General features: G+C 40.0%; 1 protein-coding gene across 2 annotated transcripts in view; it reads left to right on the top strand.

Moving 5' to 3' along the window:
- The window catches only part of ELF1 (E74 like ETS transcription factor 1), an 88669-nt gene that overhangs the window by 25622 nt on the left and 44099 nt on the right, over positions 1-18948 (top strand). Inside the window, exon 1 of one of the 2 annotated variants that reach the window (XM_089511050.1) lies at positions 3936-4009. The exons of the other annotated variant lie outside the window; for it this stretch is intronic. The gene's annotated coding sequence lies outside the window, so the exon portion shown is untranslated. Of the gene's footprint in view, positions 1-3935; positions 4010-18948 lie in introns of those variants that run through there. 2 annotated transcript variants of the gene reach the window in all.

Here is an 18948-nt window from a genome sequence, read left to right on the forward strand (position 1 = left end):
ATGTGTGAACTCACATAACCCCCCTTCCTTCTCTTCATGCCATCCTTTTCTCCAGGTCCCCCAATATACTGGACTTGAAACTGTGTTTTCAGTCTTTAGGCTGTTTAGTGCAGTTGATCAATACTTGTACTTGTTCTCTGCTCTTCCTGAGCAGTGCCTTCCAACCTTAGGGTCTCTTCTAGAAGTATTTCTTGCTTCATTTTGCTTGTCTCATCATAGGACATTATCACACAGAGAAAATGCAGTGTGATCCTGGGTGCAATCATGAGGGTTTAGGTTTTTTTTTGTGAGATTATCACATGTAATTGAAGGCAGTGCTAAGTCAATTTGAATCCAATCCAGGGTCAACCGAGAGATGGGTAAATTCAGGAAAACAGAGAATTTACAAATTCTGTTCCACTCCTTTGCTGCAATTTTCTCTCCTGTGCTCCCTGGCTGCTCCCACTGGGAGTAAAGGGGCCAGAAAAGTACACAGGGCAAAAGTACTCCTGTGCTGCCCAGGGTGGGAGTGGAGAGCTCTTTTTGGAGGAAGCACAGAATGCTGAGCATGCCTCCTACTCCTCCATTCTGTCTAGAGGCGCTTGAAAGGTGTGGGGGGGGGGGGTGAGAAAGGGATTCCCTCTGACATCATTGTTAGGGATACCAAAGACCATATATGGCTAATTGCATCACAGGAACTCCAGCGGGGCAGAGCCAGGGATCTTAACCCCCAGGTTTTGGGATGCTGAGCCTTTGGGATGTGAGGAAGAGCCTGGCTGGATTTGGGTGCCAGGGGTCCCTCGGGAGCTGAGTTTTGCGGGGCCCCTTCCTGGTGACAAGCCCTTCTTCCCTCTCAGTGCTGTTTAATGACTTGAATGACAGAATTGGGGGTATACTTAACAAATTTGCAGATGACACCAAATTAGGAGGAGTAGCTAATACCCCTGAGCACAGGACCAAACTTCAGAATCAACTTAATAAATTAGAAAGCTGGGCCAAAGCTAACAAAATGAATTTCAACACAGAAAAATGTAAGGTACTGCACTTAGGGCGGAAAAATGAAATGAACAGATATAGGGTGGGTGACACCTGGCTGAACAAGATTACATGTGAAAGGGATCTGAGAGTCCAAATAGACCACAAGCTGAACATGAGTCAACAGTGCAATGCGGCAGCTAACAAGACCAATGTGATTTTAGGCTGCATCAATAGAAGTATAATGTCTATACTTCTGGAATATTGTGTCCAGTTCTGGGCACCACAATTTAAAAAGGATGTTGAGAAACTGGAGCGTGTCCAAAGGAGGGCGACTAAAATGGTGAAGAGTCTGGAAACCATGCCCTATGAGGAAAGACTTAGGGAGCTGGGGATGTTTAGCCTGGAGAAGAAAAGGTTAAGAGGTGATATGATAACCCTGTTTAAATACTTGAAGGGATGTCATATTGAGGAGGGAGCTGACTTGTTTTTTGCTGTTCCATAGACTAGGATCCAGATCAGTGGATGCAAGCTTACAGGAAAAGAGATTCCACCTCAACTTTAGGAGGAACTTCCTGACAGTAAGGGCTGTTTGACAGTGGAACAAACTCCCTCGGAGTGTAGTGGAGTCTCCTTCCTTAGAGGTCTTTAAACAGAGGCTGGATGGCCATCTGTCGAGGATGCTTTGATTTAGATTTCCTGCATGGCAGAATGGGGTTGGACTGGATGGCCCTTGTGGTCTCTTACAACTCTATGATTCTATGATTCTCCAACCCTCCTGGTTGTCTGGGAAAGTTTATTCAGAGGAGGTTTGCCATGGCCATCCTCCAATGCTGAGAGAATGTGACTTGTCCAATGTTATTGTTTGTCTTCAAGTCATTTCCAGCTTAAGGCGACCCTAGGGCAACCCTGTCACAGAGTTTTCTTGGCAGGTTTATTCAGATGAGGAGGCTGAGAGAGTGTGACTTGCACCAGGTCACCCAGTGGGATTCGATCCCTGCCTTCTAGAGTCATAGTCCAATCCTCAAATCAAGTACAAGGTTACTTTGGACTGGTTTTGAATTGGTGAATTGCCTAAATAATGTAAAATAAAGGGTAGGGTAGTGAATGAACAAATAATGTGAAACAAGGCAAACAAATGAACAAATAACATGAAACAAGGCAAAACCAGAAGCAAAGCCCACTGGAAGTGTAAAAAGGTCATAATCCGATTCTGCCCTCACTGCGCATGTGCAGGGATGCTAATTCGAATTCTAGGCTATGATGGGTATGTACTCATAAGATAATTTCTTTTGCATTTGCATTGCTTTGGCTTTGGGATGGGCGCTGTGTTCTTCTGCGGTGTAATAACCATCCACGTACTTGCGTTCATTTCCGAATTGGCCCCAGTTTCTTTTCTTTTGAAATTGGGAGACATTCCTCCCGTGTGATAATGTCCATAGGGTTTTCAAGGTAAAAGATATTCAAAGGTGGCTACCATGGTCTTCTTTTGCACATTGCTAATAAGAGTTGGCTAAAATGCCACTGTTATCTCTGTCAGATCCTTCAAATGTTGTTAGTTCCTACTACTGCCTCAAGTGTCACATTCTGGAGCTCCTGAAGCCTTCACTGTTAGAAGTAGCAGTTTCTGCTGATGCAACTGTTACTCACTGAAATAGATGGATGCATCTTAATCTGATGCCTCCAGTGTGAAGTCAAAGGCTTTCATGGCCGGCATCCATAGATTTTTGTGGGTTTTTCAGGCTATGTGGCCATGTTCTAGAAGTTGGATCAGGCACGGATCCATCCGTCAGCAATAAACTCTCCTAGAACATGGCCACATAGCCTGAAAAACCCACAAAAAACTATGATGTCTCTAGTGTTTAACCTTGGGTGATCCTGCGAAGAGTTTCCCTTACACACTCAACTCTCCCCTTCCCTTTCCATGTTATGATGTGCAGCTGAGAGAAAGCAAGTCTACTTACCTGTAATAATTTGACCTCACAAATTTGACCCCACAAATATTTTTCAGTGTTTCCTGTCTCTTGGCTTTCCTTCCTTGACCCCATTAGATGCTCCAGATGTTGTGGAACTACAACTTTCATCAACGCTATCCAACAGTTCAACAATATTTGGCTGGGACAGATAGAAGTCACACCTTTCTGACCAGATAGATGAGGTCCCTTTGCCTTCGTGGCTCTTATTTCTGATTGTGCCCTTCCTGCCTGCCTCAGGTTTCTTTCTTAAAAGTTTGCTTCTCATAATAATTCTTAAAGTCACATGTCATCTTATGTGATAGTTGGTGTAAAACAGATATAGTTATTCTACCCTCCCTTCCTTTTCTAGTGTCCTCATTTTGCTTTCAAACAGAAAAAAACACCACCCATCTTCATGAGTTATCTTCACTCTCAACATTAATAGAATCTCCTGCACTTTTCCTTCCTTCCGTATTCACAGAGGTGAGCATTTGTGGAACAGTTACTACTCTTGCTAAAAATAACGTAATTCCCCATGCAAGGTAATTGAATGAATTGAGTGAATCCTATTCAAATGAGCAGGTTGTAATTTTACAAAGTAATTTTACAAAGCTGTGTTAATGCTGATGTTCGATATGAAGGATTTGATGATTGATCATTAACTTCTCTGAACACTGAAATGCTTCATTTATTTAGCAAACAGGAGTGCGGGGAAGTAGATCTGATAGCGCTACGCAAATTGTACTGGCCTTTCTTTGTCCACTTGTCGAGTGTGCTGCTGTCCCTGTATGTTCGTTCCACTTTGCTTCAGCAATTGTTTGGCCTTTGCTCTTCTTGCTAGTTAAGGTGTGGCTGGCTGATTCACGGTGTTCTCTCCTTCCCTTCTTACCTGAAGATTTGCATGTTTGACCTGGCAAAGTAATTGGGCCCACAGCAACCTGGGCGTGCCTCTCAGAGAAACACTTAGTTTCATGTATGACTCATAAGCTGAAGCACAGACTCCACTTCCCCAATCTACAGTAGCCATTTTAACTGCACAAAAGTATTGGATTTCTTCTTATCGTATAGCCTTTGGGACCCTGGAAGGAACTTAGAGCAAGGTAATTTTGATGGGCTTGATTTGTTAATGCATCCGTCACTTGATTTTTAAAACTCTAGTAGAGAATTAGTTATACCTGCTGAGTTTTTAAAAACAAACACGACTGTGTGCTTTTGAGTCTTTAATAAATGAAACTGAATCCCATTGTACTTAGTGAAGAATCAGGAACAGAGAATGTAGTATGGAGTGTTTTATATTTAAATATTTAGTTTTTGGTGAGTGGGGTGGGGTGGTATTTCTGTTTGGGAAAGAAGAGGTAGGAAAAACAAAAACTTCCCTTGTTCAGTTAGTTTTATCAGCTGAAAAGCATAAATGACTTTTAAAGTGTACGTCAGTCTGACAAGTCCATCTTAATATATTTCCTGCCTTTTAATAAGGAAAATATAATACACATAAGCTATAATACTTTTGTAAATAAATGCACTTTAGTTAAAACTTTTATCTCTAACCTGAATAAAAACATACATTCTTGTTTAGAAAATGGCAAGGACAGGGTAGTATGGTGGTGAGTTGTTTTTAAGTGCGGACTTGCATGAACTGCTGAAGTTCATCTGATGGCACATTGCTAAAATAAACGGGTTAAAGGCATATATCCTGATTACATCTACCTGAGAGAGGTTGGATCATATTATACAGTGTGTTTTCAGTAATTCTTTGTGAGTTATCTTTGTTACACTTCATGTTACAAACATGAGTGTGCACTTGCCCGTCTTAAGGCTGTTATTGTTTTATTTTGGGGCGTTTCAGCTCTGATACTCAGCAAAACATATTGTATTGTATTGTACAATGGAGAGTTTCTTGAGCAGTGGCAATTGGTGGAGGTCTCAGGTTAGGAGTCAGGAGCAGAAATACTGCTTCTACAGCCTATTTCTGTGAGAGGAGGGACGGGAAGAGTAAGCTTGAATCTTAAATTACCCGTCTCACAACTTCAGCCTGCCAAAATATTCTTGCTAAAGGATCTTAGAAAGATTGGTTCATGTTTTGCATTTTTAGGCAATATTTGTCATGTCATTAGCTGAATGCTTGTCTGTGAAAGCCGTGCCTCTTTTATTTTCCTTTTCAGCTGAGAACATAACTTGCTCAGCCTTTCTCAAAACAGAAATAAATACCAGAGGAAATGTTGCCAGTATTGTTTTTTAGTAGTGTGTGTATATGTAAATGCAAAGGTGCTGTTCACTGTAGCACTAGATTTACTGCCACTGTAAGTTTTTTTATGTAGTATTCAGCGCTGTTTGTTTGTATATTTGCGTGTAGTGTGTGTGCGTGTGCATGCATGAGAGAAAGAGAGAGAGAAAAAAACATGCAAGCTGCTGTTTTGAGTGCTCTGCTTCATTTTTTTCATCCTCTTAAAAAGTTCTCTAACAGCTCCCACTTTATTTAACATTTTCAGTGCTAATATTTCCTAGCTGTACAGTTTGCTTTTTATAAAGAACTCTGTGGCAAGTAAAAGGAACCATCCATGTTTATCCCTAGCATTCAAAGAATGGTATAAAATTGGTCTTTGGGTCCAAGAATACTTGAGGGCATTCCTCCCCCCCCCCCCCCCAATAAATAACAAACACAACTCACCTGCATATATATCACATTACAAACTTCTTTTAACTCATGGAGACTTAAAAGTAAGATCCAGGGTATGTGCGCATGCAGGGAGAGTTACTGGTTCTGGAAAGAAATAAGTACAGATTCATAGGTACTTGTTAATTGTTCCTTCTGTGGAGTGATTCTCACCAGTGAGAGAAGAGCAGAGACACAGTTGTGCTGCATTCACTGTTATTTGGCCCATAGAGGGAACAGTTAAAGGTACACATGGTACATATTCCTTTGAAGAGCAAATAACCTTAAAGGGGAGGAGTTTTAATCAGAAAATGATGTGGAATAGTGATAGAAGGATCAACTCCTTTCCATGTGCAGATCTCCCAGCAGGATCTCTTTAGTGGCTGTAATTCCCTTTATTAAAACTGCAAGAATTTCTGAGGAAGAAGATCCTACAATATGTCTAAACTGATTAGGATAAAAAATGAAGACATTTCAGTTTGTTTAGATTAAGTGGAGAAAGTCTAATGGAAATCTACATTAGTCCCAACTAGAGTAGATCCATTGGCACAATTGAATTTTCATAAGCTTTGATATACCATTCAGAAGTTGATTCAGTGAGTCTCCTGTAGTTGAGACAGAAGTGCTGATTTGCTATGTTCCAGGGCTATATGAATACACCACATCTTAGAATATGGGCTGTTAACTCACTTTTTAACAACAATATTGAACTGAGACTCTTCTTTGTCTTTTTTTTCTTGTTGTGGGATTGGTGTGATGACGGGAAGAAAAATGGAAGTAAATTGTTGGACACTAAAAAGTTTATGGAAAAAGTATGAATAACATAGGAGTTGTGTTCATTTTTAGACAGACTTTTCCCCCCTATAAATGCAGGGACTTGGTGCATGTCATAGGGTTCAAAGAAAAACCTGGTGAGATTTTTGCATATGAATGCTGGCCATTACTGTTTTGGAGTGACTCAACTAGTGCAGCATGCATTCTAAAGAACCAAGCAGACTGATGTCTAAAAATTACCAGATGGTATCACTAAGAAGGCCTAGTGTAAAACTGGAGCTTCCTCTGAGTTAGCAGCAGTCAGCAAATGGTAGGATGCCAACCATGGACTGGAAGGGAAGTACTGTATTATCTTTGGGTGGGTCTATCATTTGTTGACCTGAGACCTGATTTAGTCTCAGGCCTATCATCTGTCTATTATAAAGTGTAAAAAAAAACCCCTCTTTTTTCTGCCTCAAGACTTGTATAGAAGAATGTGTACTGGGGCTGCTAGTGGAAAAGGTCATTTAATGATCCACATATATACATTTTAATGAATTGCACTTTTCTGAAATTGATATTTATATATCCATAGTCTAGACATGTGGGACACCATAGCTCCATGGAGCTGTTTTCCTGCTCACATGTATGCTAAAGTGTGTCTGCAGACAAGGGGGTCACATAAGCCCCATCGCTGGACATCCTCACGCTCTGGCAGTGTTTCAAAACTTTACATGTTGAGTGCTAAAGTGTACTTTGAGCTCTGTAACTACATTCAACTGAATACAGTTTCAGAACTTCCATGCTCAGGAACCCAGTCCTGATAGTGGGAGCTCCACAACTGTGCTGATCAGAAAGTAGATAGAGGGCCCTATGCAGACCTTCATGTTAATATGTGCAAAGGTCTGGGATGCTGCTGAGTGCTTGGGGGCATCCAGGGCTAAACTTGTGGGTCTGCCCATTCCCCTGCCCATAGTGTACCTGTTCATGCAAACAAGCCCATAGAGCTCTGGGAAATCTTCTTTCCGTCAGTTTTTCTATGGGTTGTGTGTGTTGACAAAAAAGTAAACGTTCTAAACTGCACACATAACCCTCCTTCAGTACAGTATCCTGGAAAGAAGCTTCTGCACCCCACACTCCAAATTTGACTGGAAACTCCCTTTGTGGCTGGCCAGCAGTGGCTCTTGGGGCATAAGAATGAACATGAATACATGCCAAAAGTCATTGTCTTCCTATTTATTTGTTCCTCAGACTTACCTGTAGATTCATTTTAAGGTACAGTTAGCCCTCTGTATCCATGGATTCTATATCCATGGATTTAACCATCCATGGCTTTGAAAATGTTACAAAAAGAAATTTCAAAAAAACAAACCTTGATTTTGCCATTTTATGTTAGGGACACAATTTTACTGTGCTGTTGTATATAATGGGACTTGAGCAACCAAGGGTTTTGGTATCCAGAAGACTGGGACCCTGGAACCAGCGGATGTCAAGGGTACCCTTGATATCTGCTCTATAAGCAAACAAGGCCTTGTATTCTGACTAGCATAAATAGGATGCCTCTACCTCCATTTCTTGGGTGGATGTGAATGGAGGGAGGTGCATACCTTCTATAAAACAGCAAAAATATGATCCTCTCTTGCTGTTTCCTGTCTTCTCGTGTGGTGTCTTTATTTGCAACTTGTAGTATTATTCAACCAGTGTTGAACAGCAACTCTTGGTGTTATTATTAGATCACTTGCAAGAGATTATGTGAGGCAGATACATCTCAAGATGCTAAGATAACTTTTAATTGTTACAAAGCAAAACAGTTTTGATCTAAGAATATTTTGAGTGAGCCAGGAAACAGTCTGCAGATAGAAGAGACCCCAAGGGCCGTCCAGTCCAACCCAATGCCATGCACGAGCACGCAATCAAAGCAACCTGACAGATCCAGCCATTATTTAAAAACTTCCAAAGGAGGAGACTTCACCACTCTTCACCACACTGTCAAAGAGAAATTCTGATCATTCAGTCTTTGGTACTAATTATTGGTATGTCTGTATGTTTATTATACGGAATTACCAACTCTTGATGTTCTGCTGTCCTCTGTGGAGGAAAAGCTTTTCATCTGGCTAGTTTGCATGGCTGTTCAAAGACAAAAGCATGCCCAGTCTCCCCTGCCCCTTACTCAACTGTCAACCTTGGATATATTGCTTCTAAGGATCTACACTATTTATGCCAGAATAATATTTACGGTTCTGAATACTTCTTTTCTAAATGAAGCCAATGCTTTTACTGTTTTGTTTCTTGTGTCTAATTCTAATCCCATACATGCCACCTGGTAGAAGAAACCAAGTAGATTGCCCCAGGAGTACGCCACTATCAGCCAGTGGGCCAAAAATTGTGCAAGGCTTCACTTGAATATTAGGTTTCTAACCTCATTTTCCAGGCAGAATAGCACATTATATGTACTTGTGTCATTTTAAAGAGGCTTCCTTTTATTTTACATATTCCAGTAACAGAGGCTGCAGAGAAGGCTGGTGTAAATGGAGAGAGGGGCCTCTTAATCCTTGTGCTATTTTCCTGATGAAAATGTCCTCAGCTTGCAGGAAAGAAGCACTTGGGGGCAACTTTCAGCTGAGAAGTAATTAGCTACAAATACAAGCTGTGTGTAATTAATTCCTTTTTTGCAATAACTACGGCCTTCAGTATATATGTTACATAATGACTGGAACATAAAAAACCATAGGTTCACTCCTTTCATGATTTAACTCCTGTTTTTAGTGAAAGGGTTTATGTGGCTTTACTGCTTAGACGTGTTTTGTATAGGCCAGGCTAGTAGCATTGTGATTTTTTTAAAGTAACAAAATATAGTATAACTACTAGGCAGCAATTTTTAAATAAAGAATTGCTTTCAATAGGATTAACTGTCAGGAACTGCATGCACACTGCAGAAATTATCCAGTTTCACACCACTTTAACTGCCATGGCACAATGCTGTGGAATTCTGGGAATTGTAGTTTGCTGCGGCACCAGAGCTCTTTGACAGAGAAGGCAAAATATCTCGCAAAACAACAGTTCCCAGAATTCTATAGCATTGAGTCATGGCAGTTAAAGTGGTGTGAAACTGGATTATTTATGCAATGCAGATGCAGCCAGGGTCCCTAATGGGGGAATACCTTAAAATTATAATTCTATCTAATTACTTTTTGAAGTAAATTTGTACATCTGGAGAAATGGCACGAGTGGAATCAGAGGTCTTTTACTCATTGCACTCTCAGTGCCTCCTTAATATAAAATGTAAAGGCAACTTTTGATTGTATATACAGTCGGCCCTTCTTATACATGGATTTTTTATACATGGAGTCAAGCATCTATGGTTTGAAAATGTTCAAGAAAAGTATAAATTTCAAATATCAAACCTTGATTTTTCATTTTTTATAAGGGACGCCATTTTTCTATGTCATTATATTTAATGGGACTTGAGCATACACAGATTTTGTTATCCATGGGGGATCTTGGAACCAAACCCCAGTGTATAACAAGGCTCCACTGTAATGTGTAGTTTTGCCTTTGGCATCTCCAGCAAAGGAATGAAATTTTAGGATGAGGATCCAAAGGTTGTATATGAGTAGCTTATGCATGTGTGTGCTTAAATACATTAAGGATGTCATTAGTGAAAGTTGAACTGTATATGCTTAGGATACAGTTTAACTTTTAATATTACAACATGTTACAATGCTGCTTATAGTATTTGTTCTGTATTGTGATCTATTGTATATTTATGCAATATTTTGTATAACTAATAAAAAAGGAGGCAAATAAGTGGGTGGAAACCTATTTTTATAGCACTTGTTGCTCTTTTCCTACCAATTTCAAATCCTTCCCTATTGTTCAGCATGCTCCTTGCATCATTATTTTCTCTAAGACAATTGGAAAGGGTGTATATGAATAAAGCCATAATATATTTTGGAAACATATAGGAAAGGGGGTATCATGGAGAGTATCACTGAAATCTGCTCTCTTACGCCCGTCTTTCTATTTTGTCTATTTTTGATCAGAAAAAAACACACATAATCTAAACTGAAGATTAGTGAAATTTAACAGCTTTTCAAAAATCCTATTGATTTATGTGTGTTGTTTGCTTTCAAGTTGTGTCTGACTTATGGTGAACCTATCACAGGGTTTTCTTGACGGGTTTCTTCAGAGGGGCTTTGCCATTGCCATCTGCTAAGGTTAAGAGACTGATTTTCCCATTCACCCAGTGGATTTTCATGGCTGAGCAGAGATTCAAACCCTGCTCTCCAGAATCATAGTCCCAGTGCTCAACCTCTACACCACACTGGTTCTCATGGTGTGATTTATACTCTCAGTGTGACATATATAGATCCAGTAAGGTATTTTGAACAATGTTTTGGAACGTATATATGACTGATTTAATGGATAAATTAAAGACAGGCAATGCAACACATTATTAAAAACCTCAATAAGCTTATAAAAAGCCATAATATTAAAAGCCTTGAAGGTAGTCAGTTCCTGAAGGCCTGTGGAAGCAAACAAAAAGATTCTCCCCTTCTTTTGGGAGGACACTGTGGAGAGGACCACAGTGGTTGTAGTTGTATATAGTGGTTGTAGTTGTATATAGTTATAGTTGTTTATAGCGGTTGTAGTTGGCCCTCCATTTTCGCAGACCCCCCCCCCCCCGTGAACATGGAGGCTCACGCGTATTCAATCCCCATAGGCTTGAATGGGGCATGCCTTTTGTGCGTGGCCCAGATGCGTGCACTATTGCAAATAGCGGAGGTCGCCCCTCCACGTATATTCAAGGGCAGGGATCTCAGATCCATGAGTTAGGAGGGGCGACCGTACTCAGAAAATGTGCCTGAATTATAAAATGTTTGAATTATAATATGTTTAAATGAGATTACTGAGGTAATATTCATATTGTGGTCTTCTTGAAAACATAAAGGAACACATTTCAAAATGTAATGGTGAGAATAAAACCTCAAAAATATTATAATGATTTGAATTCTTTGATTGGCAAGCTAAGAAATCAATAGTTTGCATATTTTTTTTAAAAAAAAATACTGTTGATGACTATTTTCTCTAGTAAAATGCACTGTAGCCCTTCCCATCTGTTGCGCTTGGATATTCAAACAAATGACCTTTGTACTATGTTTATGGAGGCAGATGTACAGTGCAAATGTCAGGGGACATTTAAGTGTGTTCAAGTATCTATTAATATTGAAAGAAAGAGAATATGTCTTAGTGTTAAAATTTAACACACAATAAATATGAAGAAAAGATTATCTTTCACATATAAAGGTATTCCTCCATGGGGCTCTCTAGCTCCTAGGGAGGACAACTAGAACTGCCCAGGCTTGGGGGAATAGTTTTGACTCACCAATGTTTTCACATGTGTTGAACATAAAGCTGGGTCATGGCAGAATCTGTTGTCTCTGCAAGTCTGGACATAGGTCTGTGTTTCTGAAAAGGAAAGGAAAGAAAGGTTGGATCTGCCATGGAAGCATAAACTATCTTCCTTATACAGTTGGCCCTCCATATCCATAGATTCTGTACCCATGGACTCAACCATCCACAGCTTGAAAATATATATATTTTAAAAATCTGAAAAGCAAACCTTTATGCTATGTTATATAAGGGACACAATTTTAATATGCCATTCAGTATAATGCAACCTGATTATCCATGGATTTTGGTATCCATAGGTAATCCTGGAAGCAAACCCCAGCAAAGGGCCCACTGTAGTGAGCATGGTATTTTGTTTTGATTCCTTTCAGTACAAGCTAAAGCATGTATTGCTCAAATGATGCAGAGTACCCTGACAAGTGAGATCTAGCAGACAAGAGTTTCAGTTCCTTTATGAGCAGACAACTTTTTCCACCGCAGTTTAGAGAAGTGGCTTTTAGATGTTGAAAGCTCTTTGACTACCTACTTACTGTTCACTTGATATGCATTTTTGAACAAATAAGTATGACATGTAGACTTTGTTGCTGCCTCCAAAGAAAAAGAGTAGGATCCAGCAAGGTATATCTGTTTGCAGAAGCTGCTTCCATTGGGGGCATCAGAAGAGGAGGGAAATAGGTTTTGGTGCTGCAGAGGGCTATAGAGAGGCATGGGAGAGATAAAATGTATCTGAGACTGGTGCAGCATTGCATTTAGGACTACATATTTTTCCTGTGCTACTTCCTGTTTTGCGCCGCATATCGTGCAGTGTAATTTTTTTTCTTTTTTGGTATGTGTTCTCTGGGAAAGGAGTATGTACTGCAGCAGGCCACATATCTCTATTTAACAATGGAATACTTCACTTTAATGCTTTTAAGAACATTGTGTCTCATAAAAGGCACTGAACCAGTTGCTTTTGCAAGAGCTTTTCTGTCGATGAACATGCAGCCCATCGTATGCTCGGAGGCCTCACAACAAAGCCTTTTCGGAAGGTATCTCTTCCAAAAGGTACATGATAATTACTTGGAGCTGTGCGTTTTCTTGTAATTACTTGGAGCTGTGAGATTTCTTGTAATGTGTTTACATTAAAATAATATCCTAACTTCATTTTCAGTATGAGAATTTGTTCCCCTTGCTCTCCTTTTTTCTTTTAACTTCAGATTTGTTTGCAAGTTGTAATTGATGGTGGTGGTGGCACTGGCTCTAGTGGTATTGATATTTATTTCTATCCTGCGTTTCCTCCCAGCTCAGGACTCCGTGGGTTGTTGTTGTTAACTGCCCTCTAGTCAACCTCGTCTTGTGGTAATCCTGTGGATGAGATATCTCCAAGACCTCCTGTACTCCACTGTTTGCTCAGCTCCTGAAGGTTCAGGCCTGTGGCCTCTCCGATGGAGTCTAGCCATCTGGCGTGTGGTCTCCCTCTCTTTCTACTGTCCTCTGTCTTTCTTAGTATTATTGTCTTTTCTAATAGTTCATGCCTTCTTATGATATGGTCAAAGTCGGACAGCCTCAGTTTGGTCATCCTGGCCTCCAAGGATAGTTCAGGCTTGATCTGTTCTAGAACCCATTTACTTGTCTTCTTAGCCCACCACAGTATCCTCATTTTTCTTCTCCAGCACCACATTTCAAATGAATTGCTTCACTGTCCAGCTCTCACATCTGTACATGGCTATGGGGAATACAATGGCTTGAACACTTGAGTGTTCAGAGTTATAAAGTTGCACTTTAAGATTTTGTCCAGTTTTTTTTCATAGCTGCCCTTTGCCTTCCTAGTGTTCTTCTAATGTCTTGACTACAGTCTCCATTCTGATTGTTTGATCCAAGCTATGGGATTTTCAATTTCAATTTTCTTCTTACAACAAATTTTTTAAAACCCCATATCATTAAAAGTCCACAAGTGATTTTTCTTCAGCTAGCTAGCATGTTTCATGGAGCTTTGACTAATATACTGTGATGCTAATTAAATGTTTTAGAGCAAGTGTGAAAGAAAAATGCAGCAGTGGAGGCAGGAAACACTTGTACTATGCTGCTGGTTGTCCGCTTCCTGTCAGTTAGACCACTAGAAGTGAAACAGATGAACAAAGATACTCCTCCTCCTCTTCAATTTTTCTCATGTGGGCCATTGGGTTAGTCAACTAAGAGATTGTTCCCTGAATCCTCATAGGCCTGTTACAGACTGCCAAAATAAAGCTGCTTCGGGTCTCTTTGGAGCTATGCTATTTAAATGATGCATGGGTCCTAAGAGTCAAGAGGTCGCGCCAAAGCCACACTCCGTTCCTAAGCACTGGAGTGCAGCTTTGGTGCAGCTTCCGGATTCTTAGGACGCATGCATCATTTAAACATCATACCTCCAAAGACACCCGAAGCAGCTTTATTTTGGCAGTCTGTAACAGGCCATAGCTACCTGTTCATTGTTTTATATATAAGTGTTGTTAAAGACAGGACTTACATGATAAAATGGGAAATATTTCTGATAGCTACAACAATCCGGACAGATTTTTTTAAAAAATCATTTTGTTAGGTTTAGTTGTAAATCTAAGTCCTAAATATCCTAAAGACACCAGATCCTGACTGATCTTGGAAGCTAGGTAGGGTCAGGTGCTCTGAATATTCCTTGCCTAAGAAAGCCATATGAAATTCATGGGGTTGCCATAAATCGATAGACAACTTGAAGGCGTGTGTGCACACGCACACAGAGTTGTAAATCTGTTACCGTTCAGTTTTTGATGTCAGATTATTGCAGAAATCTGTGAGCTTGATTTTTTCTTTGGGGCAGTGTAAAATTACATGACAGAATAAAATGCATGCCTATGACCAAGCAGTCTACATTCGATTATCATTGAAATGTTTGCATGTCACTTGAGTTAGGGTAGATAGAAATAGTTCCATATTTGTCCTACAGAATAAAAAAATCCAAAGCAATGCAATTTTTGTTGAATCTCCTGTCTCATTCCTTCCTCAATCCTCTAACTGTGATTAAAAAAATTGTCTTGCTTAGGGCAGCATGTGGGGAAGGATGGTGAGCAAAGGGTCTAGTGAAAAAATGGGGGGAGAGGCAGCAAGATTGCTTTTAACCTTCATTTGGAGTTTTAAAAGAGATAGGCGGGATCTCTTGTCTGGAAACCCTTAATAAAGCAAAGATACCCACCACATACATACTTTGTACCAACTTTGTGCAAGTTTTTGCGCTGAAAAGATTTCTTAAGCAGATAAAAAAGAAAATGAGTCACTTCTTCTTTGTGGTCTCTGTGACTCACACAATTGGGTTATCCAGTGCCTGCGCAGTGCCTCTTTTGGAGAATTGTAGAATTAGGAGAGACCGTAAGGGCCCTCCAGTCCAACCCCCTGCCATGCAGGAACTCTCAATCAAAACATACGCAACAGATGGCCATCCAGCCTCTGTTTAAAGACCTCCAAGGAAGGAGGTCTTTAAACACTATACTCTAAGGGAGTGTGTTTCACTGTCAAACAGCCCTTGCTGTCAGGAAGTTCCTCCTAATGTTCAGGTGGAATCTCTTTCCCTGCAACTTGCGTAGTATAGTGTTCTAAAGAGTTTTGGTAACTGTTCGCAAGCCAATTAACTTTCAATTTTAATTTTTTATGTCCGCATGTATCAGTAATTTGCAGTATTTTTTAAAAATGCATTCCTAACTAGCCCTTCTGATGTTTTTAGATCTAGTGGTTTAACATTCACCTGTGTGAATTTAAATGAAGTGCAGAATATCTTGAAGAAGCCAACACGTTAACATTGCTTTTTAAAAATTCTTCCTTAAAACCTTAATTGAATTATCCTTCTTTGAAGGCATCCCAGTAAATTCCACATTACTTCTAAAAGACCATGGTACAAGAATGATCTTTTATTATCAGCACATCCCAACCTCCACCTCCTGGACAAGTTTGCTTTAAAAAATTAATTTGGTGGGTGTCATTCAATGTTCTCCTTGGTAGACTAGAGCAGATCATTAAACAGAGTCTGAACATTTAGAAGGGAATTCCATGATCAGAAAAAGTCAACATGAGTTTCAGAGAAACAGGTCATGCCAGACTAATCTGATATCTTTTTTTTTTTTATAATTACCAGCTTGGTAAATAAAGGGAACGCTGTAGATATTGCATATTTTGATTTCAGTAAGGCCTCTGACAAGGTTCCCCATGACATTCTTGCAAACAAGCTAGTAAAATGTAGGCTAGCTAGACAGTACAACTGTTAGGTGGATTTGTAATTGCCTGACTAGCCAAACCCAAATGGTGCTCAGCAATGGCTCCTTTTCATCCTGGAGAGAAGTGACTGGTGGGGTGCCACAGGGTTCTGTCCTGGGCCCAGTGCTATTCAACATCTTTATCAATTACCTGGATAAAAGAATAGGGAGCATGCTGATCAAACTTGCAGATGGCACCAAATTAGGAGGAATAATAGTTAATACCCCAGAGGAGAGGATCAAAATTCAAAATGACCTGAATAGATTAGAAAGCTGAAATGAATTTCAACATAGAGAGATAGAAGATATTGCACTTAGGGGGAAAAATAAAATGCATAGATATAGGATGAAGGACATCTGGCTTAACAAGACTACATGTGAAAGGGATCTAGGAGTCGTGGTGGACTATAAGTTGAACATGGGTCAACAGTGTGTTACGGTAGCTAAAAAGGCCAATGCGATTCTAGGCTGCATCAAAAGACGTATAGCGTCTAGATTAAGGTAAGTAATCATGCCATTCTATTCTACCTTGGTCAGGCCTCACCTGGAATACTGTGTTTAGTTCTGGGCTCCACAATTCAAAAAGGATGTTGAGAAGCTGGAGAATGTCCAAAGAAGGGCAACCAAAATGATGAAGGGTTTGGAAACCATGCCTTATGAGGAAAAACATAGGAAGTTAGGTATGTTTAGCCTGGAGAAGAGAAGTCTATGATAGCCTCGTTTAAATGTTAGAATGGATGTCATATTGAGGATGGAGCAAGCTTGTTTTCTGCTGCTCTAGAGAACAAGACCATGGATGCAAGCTACAGGAAAAGAGATTCCACCTAAACATTAGGAAAAACTTCCTGACAGTAAGAGCTCTTTGACAGTGAAACACACTCCCCGTGTGGCAGAGTCTCCTTCTTTGCAGGTCTTTAAACAGAGGCTGGATGGCCATCTGTTGGGAGTGCTTTGATTGTGAGTTCCTGCATGGCAGGGGATTGGACTGGATGGTCCTTGTGGTCTCTTCCAACTCTGTGGTTCTACGACTACAATGTCATTAGTCAAGCTGGTATAAGTGAATGAAAAGTACTTGAGGAAAAGGGTGTTATTTTTATTTTTATAATACAATTATCCATGGATAAGTTTTTTTGTTGTTGTTTTTTATCCACAGATAAAAGCATCCACAGCTTTCAAATATTTTTAAAATACGTAAATTCTAAAAGGGAAACCCTGATTTTGCCATTTTATAGAAAGGACGGCATTTTACTCTTTAATGGGAGTTGAGCATCCATAGATTTTGATATCCATGAAAAGGAGGTGCTGAAAGCAAGGGCCCATTGTATAGTCTACCTTTCTCAAAGTATTGCAGGGGCCCATTGTATAGCCTACTTTTCTCAAAGAATTGGAATCTAAAATGGCTCATAACTGAAATCACAGTAAATTACAGTCGGCCCTTCTTATACATGGATTTTTTCTAAGTGAATTCAAGCATCCATGGTTTGAAAATGTTCAAAAAAAGTATAAATTTCCAATATCAAACCTTGATTTTCCATTTTTTATAAGGGACACCATTTTGCTATGTCATTATATTTAATGGGATTTGAGTATACATGGATTTTGTTATACACAAGGGATCTTGGAACCAAACCCCAGCGTATAACAAGGGTCCACTGTATAACATAGCCTCCAGCTGTCCTGATTTGTTCTCTATTCTCCCACTTTGTCCAACTGCTTTTAAAATGTCCCAGTTTATCTCTTCTCCTGCTACTTTCTCCCTTTGTCCAGCTTCCTTCTGTTTCTGAAAGCTGAGTTTAAAGTGCAGAAGTAGTTTGCACTCAGGACTTTATCATACGAGGCTAGAAAAGTGGAATTTTAACAGAATAAAAACCTATTTGGATAGTGCAGTTACCCCTTCTAACTCGTGGATTTGAGATCCATGACCTTGGATATCTGCGAAGGGGCAACCTCCACTATTTTCAGTGCACAGGGGCACGCCCCATTCAAGCCTATGGGGCTTGAATATGCGTGAGCTTCCGTTTTCGTTGTGTGGGGGGGTCCGGAACGGATCCCCTGCGAAAATGGAGGGCCAACTGTAGTTAGCACATCATGTTGTGTCCATTCTGCTGCTGCCTTGCATTTCATTCATTACTGTACCTTTTCGTTGACAGGCAAAATCCGTTAATAGGCTATCAATGTCATCACTATTCTTTTACTGTCTTCATAGTGTTGCATAGTGTCCCTTCCATTGCAATTCTGCTTCTCAGGCAGTCAATGAAGTATGAGAGGGCATGATTCTGCTTCTCTCTCCCCTTCCCCTCACAGTGATCATGGTGGCCAATACCTTCTCAAATCTGGCTTCTATGTGCAGATTGACACAGTAGCCAGTTTTGGATGGTAGCTGGCAGGAGTGATTACTTGCCCCCTTCATATTCATGGAAGGTGGCATTTAGCAGGGTGGAAAACCAATCATACGACCATGGATCGCCAAAGCACTATCATGGAGGAAAGTATGATAAGAAATAATGCCAAACCAATATGCTTCCATTCTTAAACTAGCTTGTGGGGATGAAAACAGCAGTAGAATCTTACATTTTCCAGTGTCTCAGTTTCCATCTGTGAAATGTTGTAAGATATAATTCTGAAATACAGTTAAATAATTTATCATATTAAAACAACAACCAAATTAAAAGTATATTCAGAAAAGTGCAAGAACACATCTGGGGAAGAGACGAAAATGGATAGTTCTTGGAAGTGTCGGGTCCAAAGTGGACAGTCGGACAAAAATATAATTGCAGCCCTGTGTACCAATGGATGGGTCTTTGTTCTAAGTAGTTAGAGCTCAGCACAGGGCTGGAGAAAGGCTTTGTTTTATTTACATTGTTGTATATTTTTATTCATTACTTATTTTCTGGAAAATGCATGTCCAGGTCACCCTGCCTTTCCTACAAGGCAAAGAAAACATTGAAGGCATACCCACTTTGCCTTCTTCCTTTTTTGTGTCAAG

The sequence above is a fragment of the Sceloporus occidentalis genome, unplaced genomic scaffold, assembly GCF_023333645.1.
Source record: "Sceloporus occidentalis isolate IW3139 unplaced genomic scaffold, rSceOcc1.0.p SCAF_2, whole genome shotgun sequence".
NCBI classification, from domain to species: domain Eukaryota; kingdom Metazoa; phylum Chordata; class Lepidosauria; order Squamata; family Phrynosomatidae; genus Sceloporus; species Sceloporus occidentalis.